This window comes from Miscanthus floridulus, chromosome 8 (assembly GCF_019320115.1).
Source record: "Miscanthus floridulus cultivar M001 chromosome 8, ASM1932011v1, whole genome shotgun sequence".
Lineage (NCBI taxonomy): Eukaryota > Viridiplantae > Streptophyta > Magnoliopsida > Poales > Poaceae > Miscanthus > Miscanthus floridulus.
The window spans coordinates 12583967-12595097 of record NC_089587.1 but is presented as its reverse complement, the minus strand read 5'-3'; positions in this window follow the sequence as shown (position 1 = coordinate 12595097).

Genomic DNA, 11131 nt, shown 5'->3' with positions numbered 1-11131 from the left:
CCCTAACTCTCGATTTTTAATATTTGAGTCCTTGAACTTGTATTGTGGTGTGTTATGTGGCTGCTATGGTTGTGTGGGGGGTACGACCCCGGATACCCACGGCAGACAACATGGGCTGTGCCCCCAGGGGCGGTCCAGCCCATAAGACGAAGCCTTACGGGGCACGACTCTGCTCGGCGCCTCTCGCAAAGCACCGGAAAAATATCATGAAGATACTACGACATTTGTTAGGATACGTATGATCCCAAGATTCCTATAATCTGTTATTACTTTCCGATTATCTCTCAGATCTAACCGACTTGTAACCCTGCCCCCCGGACTATATAAGGCAGGCAGGGACCCTCTCCAAACTCACGTAATATCATACGATAGCTAATACAAACCAACAGACCACCGGAGTAGGGTATTACGTTATACTGACGGCCTGAACCTGTCTAACTCGTGTGTCTCTGTTGCCTTCTTGTTCTTGATCTCACGCTTCTCTGCCGATCAATCTACCTTCGTGGGATACCCCTCGGAGGACTGCCGATGATATTTTGTCGATAGTTGGTGCGCCAGGTAGGGGATTGTGTGATGTTTCCTTGTCAAACAAGATGACTTTTTCCGCAGGCTCTTCGTCCCTCCCGTAGCCCGGTCAGATCTTCACGGTCGGATCGATCTCGTGGATCATCAACGCTGACGGAGTCGGAAAGCTCCTCGAGCCGGTGCAGATCGATTCTACGCCGATCACCCCCGCACCTGCGACAGCAGATCCGATCTCGAAACCGCCTCCGAGGTTGCCTTCATCAATGACTCGCCGCCCGCTTCCCCGCTACCAGAGGAGGCAGATCAACAATGATGATCTGATCGCATCTATTGATCGGGTTGGTCTGAAGCTCGCCGATTGCCTCTCCATCGCCGAATCGGCTCTGGACACTCTAGTCCAGCGCCGATCACCCTCCGATCTAGATCTGCTGGAGGCTGATCGGAAAACTCTAGGAGTTGCGGCTCTGCCCTTCGGGCTCACCAACATCGCCGCCACCTTCCAAGACGCCCTAAGGGGCAAATTCGTTGACCAGGTGGGAAACATCCATCCTCTCGCCGACCAGCCTCCGTCGGCCATCAACATGCTCCACGTCAGCCGACGCTCTAGAGTGTCCCTCCAGACCATCCCGGAGGAGAATCTAGACTCTGAGTCCCAGGGCTCTACGGAGACCCTCGCCGAAACCTTCACCGAGTAACTTCCTCTCCCTCCTTTCTGGGGTGGCGTGATCTTCAACGTCAGCGTCGATAGCCCCCCTCAGAACGGCGAAACCGAGGAGGAACGCGCCGCTCGTGAGAACCGGAACGTCAACTGCGCACAACGCTGAGCAAACAAGATTACCCTTACGGCGGCCGAGCAGCAGCTTGACTTGCAAGGAAGGCCACTCTAGTGCAACCTCGATGATGAGTTTCGCCGCGTTGACAGCCACGACGTCTATAAGACTCCAAGCGCCAACCTGGCCATGGCCGCCAATGAGCTCGCCTGGCTCCCGCAGACACCAAAGGTCACCAAGGTCGCAACAATGCTTAAAGCAGCGCATTGCCAGGTCAATGAGATCCGCCAGGATCAGAGACCTTCTTACTCCACAATCTTGATTCGCCGATCAGTCACCACAAGATCTGATCGCCGCCCAAGTCGCTTCACCGACCAACGCCGCGACGATAGGCAACCCCTCCAGGGTGGAGCTAGGGGCAACCGCATTGAACATCATCGCCAACCCGACCAGGAGGTCGACCAGGACGTCTAAGTGCACCTCAACAATCTCCGAGATGCACAATGATGTATCGATGAACGCAACTTCGATCGCCATGAAGAAGAAGTACACCACCGCTAGGAGTACGAGCAAGAGTATGGTAACCTGGACTCAGCTCTCGAGCCGCTCACCGATGGCAACGCTGTAGACGACGGCACCGACAACCCTAAGGGGCCCCCAGCATTCACAAGGGTGCTCCGAACACTTCAGTGGCCCCGTGGTTTCAAAATCACTGGGGTTGAGCCCTAGAAAGGAAGGATGAACCCAATACAGTGGCTACAAGCTTATGCCACTGCTATCCACGCCACCGGAGGAGACACCAGTGTTATGGCGAACTATCTTCCCGTCATGCTCATGCCGGCCGCCATGAGCTAGTTTACAAGCCTTACCCCGGACTCCATCGGATCATGGGAAGAGCTGAAAAAAGTCTTCATCGCTAACTATATGGCTACCTATACTCGGTCGGGCACCAAGCTCGATATGAACCGCATCAACCAGAAGCCGTTCGAGCTCTTTTGTAGCTACATCCGACGGTTTTTTGAGATGAGGAACTATATCCCCAACATCATGGAAGCTGAGGTCATCACCGCCTTCATCCAAGGACTCCACCACCGCGAGCTTCGCTCCAAGTTCAACCACAAGCCACCTACCAAGATTAGCGAGATGATCACAATTGCCAACTAGTATGCCGATGTCGAGGAAGCCGAGGTGTGCTTCAACGAGGATGCGGACACTCATCGTCCAACACACCACTACGACGACTGCCCCGATGATCGACGCCACAACGATCGCCACTACGACGACCGCAGTTACCATCATGACAGCGGCCGTGATCGACCTGAAGGACCCAAGTCTAGCCAAAATTACCGCCACCAGCCAGACCACATCATCGCCACCGTCAATGAACCTTAGGCCAAGCACAACTACGATGAGCAATACAAGAAGATCCTCGACGGCCTGTGCCCTCTCCACAAAAACACCAAACATAAGATGAAGAACTGCCTTGGCTTGGCTAAGGAGTTCTAGGACAAAAAGCTAGACGGCGACACCAACGACGGAGCCAGAGGCCGCCGACCACCTGGGGGCAATAACAATGCCTTCCAGGACCAAGACAAGGTGGTCACCACCATCTTTGGGGGCCTCGCCTCCACTGAGAGCAGAAGAGAATGGAAGCTCGCCGCACGGTGGGTGCTCGCCGTCACTATGGAAGATGCCGCCGCCAACCCCAGCTATCGCCCATGGTCCAAGGTCCCCATCACCTTCAGTAGGGCCGACTAGTAGGCGAACATCCCCTACACAGGGCATTTCCCCCTCATCCTCGACGCAACCGTCCAGAAGGTGCTTTTTAGAAAAGTGCTCGTCGATGGTGGGAGCGCTCTGAATCTCCTCTTTGCCGGAGCCCTAAAGGAGCTGCCAGGTACCACACCCTCTGACTCCTCCTTTTGGGGTGTGGTACCTGGCAGGGCCTCCAAACCGCTTGGAAAGATCACCCTACTAGTACAGTTCAGAACGGCAAGCAACTACCGCGTCGAGCACATCAATTTCTATGTCACCGACTTCAACACCGCCTACCATGCCATACTTGGTCGGCCAGCTCTGGCCAAGTTCATGGCTGTACCACACTACGCATATCTGGTGCTGAAGATGCCTTCACCTACAGGAGTCCTGGCCCTGCGGACCAACCTCTCCATCGCCTACACCTATAAGATAGAAAGTCTCGCCCTCACCAAAGCCACTGACCTCTCCATCCAGATGGCTAGCGTGGTCACCGAAGCCAAGACGGTGCCCACCGACGACATGGAGATCCTAGAGCTAGAGCCTCCTCATGCCTCCACCAAGTATAAGGAAATCAAGGATGTTGGCCTCGGCCTCGACGACCCCTCCAAGACCGTGAAGATTGGGGCTCACCTTGACCCCAAATAGAAAAACACGCTCATCTCCTTCCTACGTGCGAATGCCGATGTGTTTGCTTGGAAACCTATAGACATACCGGGGGTACCACAGGAGAAGATCAAGCACTCCTTGAATGTCTCATCGACCGCCAAACCGATCAAGCAGAAACTCCGCCGATTCACGCCAGACAAGAAGGAGGCTATAATAAAATGGCTCTTAGCTACCGGATTCATAAAAGAAGTGTATCATCCTAAGTGGTTAGCAAATCATGTTCTCATTCGAAAAAAGAATAAAGAATGGAGAATGTGCGTTGATTACACTGATCTTAACAAACACTACCCTAAAGACCCCTTTGGTCTATCTTAGGTAGACAAGGTTGTACACTCCACCGCCGGCTGTGAACTGCTCTCCTTCCTTGACTGTTACTTTGGCTATCACTAGATCTCCCTCAAGGAAGAAGACCAGATCAAGACATCGTTCATCACGCCCTTCGGTGTGTACTGCTATACCACCATGTCCTTTGGACTCAAGAACGCTGGGGCGACTTATCAAAGGGCTATCCAGATGTGCCTCGATCAATAGATCAGTTGTAACATCAAAGCTTACATGGACGATGTGGTCGTCAAGTCCAAGGCCGTCGATGATCTTATCGCCGACCTCGAAGAAACGTTCGCCAACCTTAAAAGGTACCGATGGAAGCTGAACCCTTCAAAGTGCATCTTTGGAGTTCCATCCGGTATACTCCTGGGTAACATCGTCAGCGCACGAAGCATTGAGCCCAACCCTGACAAGGTTTTCGCCATCACCAATATGAAACGACCAACATGTGTCAATGATATATAGAAGCTTACAGGCTGCATGGCTCCTTTAAGCCGCTTCATATCATGCCTCGGTGAAAAAGGTCTACCGTTCTTCAAACTCCTCAAGGCCTCTGAGCGCTTTTCCTAGTCGGAGGAGGCAGACACAGCCTTCGAGCAGCTCAAGTTGTTCCTAACAAAGCCTCCGATCATGACGGCACCACGGCCAGATGAAACTCTCCTAATCTACATCACCGCTACTTCTCGTGTCATTAGCACGGCCATTGTGGTCTAACGTGAGGAGGCCAGGCACGCCTATAAGGTGCAACGTCCGGTATATTTCATCAGCGAGGTTCTTAATGACCCCAAGACTCGTTATCCTTAGGTCCAGAAGCTACTATACGACATTCTGATTATGTTGCACAAGCTCCGCCACTACTTCGAGTATTACAAGATCGCCATGGTCATTGAGTTCCCTCTAGGGGACATCCTCCGCAACAAAGAGGCCAACGGTGTTTACATCAAAATTTGGTAAGCTTATCTTGGAAAGGAGGAGATCGGCCGATGATGTCAAAAGTAAGAAAGTTTCCTAATTAAGGGATGTTTATGAGCCATCCAAGAAATATTATTTAATAAATTTGAGAGAGACATGACGTCCAGGTGCATATCAGGATGAAAGAAACAAGGACACATATCAAACAAGGAAACTTCATCAGCAAGGATTCTGCATAAGGGAAATTAGAGTCCATGTATCTTGATATTTCTTTTTATTATCTAGTCGTGTTCGTTTAGGACTCTTATCAGCCCAGGGTACAAATATAAACCCCCGGCTATTGTATCGAAACACAACCAATCAATCCAATATACAAGTTATTTACCTTTTTGGCTTCGGCCACCCCTTAGGAGTAGGAGTAGAGTAGGTCTTGGTGAGTTCTTCAGCAAGTGCGGCTACATCAATCTAGTCGACCTCCACTGCTTGTTGTAAGTACCATCATGACTTATACCTCTGTTCGTACGGCTACATCGATCCGGTCGACCTCCACTATGACTCTGGTATAAGTTAGTTATCGACTCTTGTCTAGTTCAAGTATGGCTGCATCGATCTGGTCAACCCCCACTGCATGAACTAGATCAAGGTCAAGTTATCGGCTCTACATTAGGATGGCAGCCTTTGGTAGATTCATTAAGTTATCGATATTGTTTATTGCTTTTATTATTTATCTAATTATAGCAATATCATTCTGCCCGATTGGAATTGATCTAGATCGGCATTATATTTTGTTTAGCCCATCGTTTGCTAATCTTAAATTGATCTAATCTATACCTTAAACATTGAGTTATGTTTTATCGACTGTTTTATGTCAACCCTGATCATGCATAACGTGCGGTTAAGGCATGTTGCGTCTTGAGTAGATTTATTAGCTAGCGAGAACCATTCTATGGCCCGTTATCACGGCCTGTGTGATTCTACCTCACACCCCACTATTAGCACTGTGGAGTGGGGACCGTTATCTGGTAGATCTATTCCTGATAAGGCATGACTTTAACTGTGTGCTATGCCTGAATCGGCTGTTTTAGTCAATATCGAGCGCTTTCACGAACAGTTCGCATCACGAGACCGTTGAAGTAAAGATAGGTTGAAAGATATGTTAGCCCCCATGATCTTATTATTGTATTATGGCCTGCATGATTCTGCCTCATGCTCCACTGATATCAGTAATGAGTTAGGGTCGTCGAATCTATTGTTATTTCTATAGCCTGCATGATTCTGCCTAATGCCCCACTGGTCATAGTGATGGATGAGATCTAACATGTCCATTAGATTTATCTTTATTAAACGGTTAAGTGATGTTGAATTATTTCTTTATATAAAAAGGAGTCCGGTTACTTATAATCATTGGCTCAGTACAAACTGATCATTGTTGATATCTTATTGCCATTGATTAATATCTGTTCGATCAACGATATTTGCCCTGAATGATAACTGATTCTTCTTATATAACCCAATAAGCTTTAATTGATTTATTCTCATGAATATGCTAGAATCAACTATTTAGTCGGTCTCCTTTTATATCGGCTCTCATAGCCGCACATTCGGAACTGTCTGGCAGCACCGGCAAGTTCCGCCCTTAATTACTGATGAACTTTCTCTCCTTATCAATTACAGGGTCAAATTGACTGGCGCATCTCGGGAGGAGTACACAGGATCGACCACCCTTGCGCTAAAGCTAGGCGGATCTGCTCCATCGAGCAGACCCTTTGAAGGGTCGAGATGGCGACTAGAGGGGGGTGAATAGTCTTTTCTAAAACTTAATCGTGTCGGCTAACCGATACAAATGCGGAATTAAAACTATCGGTCTAGCCAAGACTATACCCCACTATATATGTTCACTAGCACCTCGCAAAGATAACAATTATGCAACAAAGGTGCCGGGCTAGCTAGAGCTCTCCTAAACAATTCTAGGAGCAAGGTCACACAAACCTATGCCACTAGTACTTTAAGCAATAAGGGAGCTCCTACACATGCTAGTAAGCAAAAGCACAAAGCTAACTAAGCTCACTAGCAATGCTCAATAACAAAGCAACCAATGCCTAATTAGAGAGCGCAAATACTTAGTTACACAAACTAAGCAATGTGACTAACAAGGTTACTAAAACCAAATTAGCCACGCAAGGGAGCTACTTCTATGCTACACAAGCAAGAAGGTAATTAGCAAGCTACACAAGCTATCTAATTACAAGAGCAACTACACAAGCTTAATATGTATAAAAGTAATTGCAAGCTTGTGTAATGGGGATGCAAACCAACGGGAAGAACAAGGTTGACACGATGATTTTTCTCCCGAGGTTCATGTGTTTGCCAACACGCTAGTCCCTGTTGTGTCGACCGCTCACTTGGTGGTTCGGCGGCTAATTAGCATCACCCGCTAAGCCCGCACATCGGGCGTCGCAAGAACCTACCCCTTGAGTGAGGGTAGCTCAATGACACGCTTTTACTAGAGTTGCTCTTCGTGGCTCCCGTAGGGCGAGCACAATGCCCCTCACAAGCACTTCTCCGGAGCGCCGCACAAGCTTCTTGCGCGCTTCGATGGAGACCACCACCAAGCCGTCTAGGAGGTGGCAACCTCTAAGAGTAACAAGCACCACCGGCTTACAACTCGATCACCTAGTGCCACTCGATGCAACCTCACGATGCAATCGCACTAGAATCGCTCACTCACACAATCAAATGATCACTATCAAGTATGTGTGTGATGGAGGGCTCCCAAGCACTCTCAAGCATGGACACTAAGTACCTTGAGGTGCTCAGCACCAGCCATGGCCGAAGGCCACTTCTATTTATAGCCCCAAGGGCTAAACTAGCCGTTACCCCTTCACTGGGCAACGGTTGGGCCGACCGGACGCTCCGGTCGTGTTGACCGGACGCTGGACCTCAGCGTCCGGTCGCTCGCAGACGACCACGTGTCCCGGTTCCAATGGTCATTTGACTTGACCGGACGCAGCAGCACTCAACTGACCGGACGCTAAACCCCAAGCATCCGGTCGTTTCCAGTAAGCTCCCGAGCATGACCGGACGCGTCCGGTCGAACGCGATCGGATGCAGCCAGCGTCCGGTCACACTCCAGTTACTGCGTCACCATACGTCAGCCTGACCGGATGCAGCCTTCCAGCGTCCGGTGCATTCAGATCCAGCGTCCAGTCAGTTGACCGACACCGGCATCTTCGCGACCAACTCGTTTTCACTTCTAACTTCTTCACCCTTGCACCAATGTGCTAACCACCAGAATTTGCATCCGGCACAATAGAAAATAGGCATTCCATTTTCCCAAAAGCGCCGAATCCTGCCTCGCAAGCTCGGCGGGAGGGAGAGAGGGACCCAAACCCATCTCAACCCTACAAACACCACCGCCTTTGTAAATGTGCCAACACCACCAAGTGTACACCACCATGTGTATGTGTGTTAGCATTTTCACAATCATTTCCCAAAGGATGTTAGCCACTCAACTTGCCATGCCACTCGATCCTAGTGACAATGCAAAGTTAGATCACTCGAGTGGCACTAGATGACCGATATGCAAACAAGTTTGCCCCTCTTGATAGTACGGCCATCTATCCTAAACCCGGTCATAAACTTCTCTACACACCTATGACCGGTGAAATGAAATGCCCTAGGTTATACCTTTGCCTTGCGCATTCCATTCCATCTCCTTCAATGTCGATGCAACACATGCACCAACACGATCAACAATGATATGATCCACTTCATATCATCACATGATCATATTGGTTCATCGATCTTGACTCTACTTGCTCTTCACCATTGCCATCGTCCATCGGCGCTAAGTCTTGCTCAAGCTTCACCGCCACGCGGTCCATCACTCCAAAGCCTTCGACTTGCCCTTCACGCTTGCAACCGGTCCATCAAGCCAAGTCTTGTCTTGATCTTCTCCACCTTGATCACATGACTCAATGTCATGTCTCATGTACATTTAAGCTCCTTCATCATCACATGTGTGAGCTTTGCAACATCTCCAAGCCATTTTCACCTCCATGGCATATGTTGCTCACACACATGTACCTATGGACTAATCACCTGTGTATCTCACATAAACACAATTAGTCCACCTAGGTTGTCACTCAATTACCAAAACCAAACAAGGACCTTTCACCCTTCTGGCTTGCTGTATGTGTCCTCGGCATGGGACAAAAATTCTATGTCAACACACATTTCTGGCATGCCAGATGGGACCTCACAATCATCATGGCGGTTCATAACAACGATGACATCCTTATGCTACATTATGAAGATCTACCTGATAGAGATAAGGGTATCATCAGCAAAGCTATAGAAGAGTTTCAGAACAAATGTTTGTTGTCCTACACCAAAACACGTGACAACACAATTGTTTAGAAATTTTCACTACCAGGAGTTTTGTTACATGGGCAGACAGACATAGTTGAAGCTGAAGACTAGCGTTTCTTTAAAGAAGTTGTGGACAAATCTATTTGTGATGCCATATCGAGCCATAACAAAGCTTTCGTGGACGTATTCCATAACGCCTTGAAAGAGGCGATTCATGGATTTCCAGTTGGTCAAGGCGGACTGGCTTATTACAACATTCCAGTTCTGTCGACCCAAGGAACCAATTAAGTCAGTACCAGCCATCAAGAAGCAGCACTAGCTGGTAGTGGTGATGTCCAAACAGTTTAGGGTTCATCTGAATAAACTCAAGGAATTACTGCAAATCAAACACAGTACCATCCTAGATCACTAGTACAGCATATGCAACAGTCGGTGGGACAAAGTCAGAACCAGGTGATCAATTTTGACACATCAGGCCACATACCGTCGTCGACTCAAAAAATAACACTATCAGTTCAAAGAATCCATAGAGATATAGATCTTTATATCTATAATCAGAGACTTCAAGCAGCAAGCCAACAAAGGACCCAGCAGATTGAGATTCCACAAGGGTATCACTATGGCACAGATTATAACACCCTCCACATGATGCCAAATCTAGGATATCAAGGCACGTGGGATTTCAATCCATAGATAGGTCAGCAGGTGGAGAGGAATCCAAATCCGCAAGCTGATGAGTTATTGCTAAGGGTGACTAAGATGATAAAGAATCAGTTTGGTCTAAAGCCAAAAGGGCTGACCTTTTCATACAAACATCCATATCCAGAATGGTATGATTTGGTCGCTCTTCCAATAAATTATAGCTCCTAGAATTCACTAAGTTCACTGGACAAGACAGTACAAGTACGATAGAACATGTCAGTCGGTATCTTACACAATTGGGCGAAGCGTCAGTTGAAGATTCCCATCGAGTCCATTTCTTCTCTCTGTCCTTATTAGGACTAGCCTTCACTTGGTTTTCATCATTGCCAGTCAATTCCATTGCCAATTGGGCTGACCTGGAGAAAAAGTTTTATACATATTTTTATACTGGGACTAGAGAAAAGAAGATTATCGATCTGACAACTATAAGACAGAAGACTAATGAATCGAGCACTAAATTTCTTTAGAGGTTCTGAGAAACTAGAAACTTGTGCTTCTCCTTAAACTTAGCCGATGATCAACTAGCTGCTTTAGCTGTTCAAGGAATGATGCCGATGTGGAAAGAAAAACTGCTAGGACAAGAATTCGACAACTTGGGACAATTGGCTCAACGAGTAGCAGCACTTAATAGCCAATTCTAGAGTATGCATAGAGATACCCGGTTCTAGAAGAGTACCTCAGTAGCCGAAGCTTATGATCCATACTCAGTCGATGACGGCTATGAAGATGATGAAAAAGAGGTTGCTACAGCTGAATGGAATTGGGGCAAGAAAACACTGATGGTGTCAAATCCTTGGGGAAGAGGAGTCAAGGAGAGCTATGACTTTGATGTCACTAAATCAGATAAGCTCTTCGATTTCTTGCTTAAGAAAAGGCAGATCAAGTTGTCCAATGGTCATGTCATGTTGCCCCCTAATCAGTTAAAGAATAAGAAGTTTTGTAAGTTTTATAATGCTACTTCTCATTCCACTAATGAATGCAGAATCTTTAGGCAGCATATATAGAGAGCTATTCAGCAGGGGAGGCTCAAATTTGATACGTCTCAGAAAATGAAAGTCTATGATAATTCTTTCCCAGGAGATCAAAACATAGTTGATGCT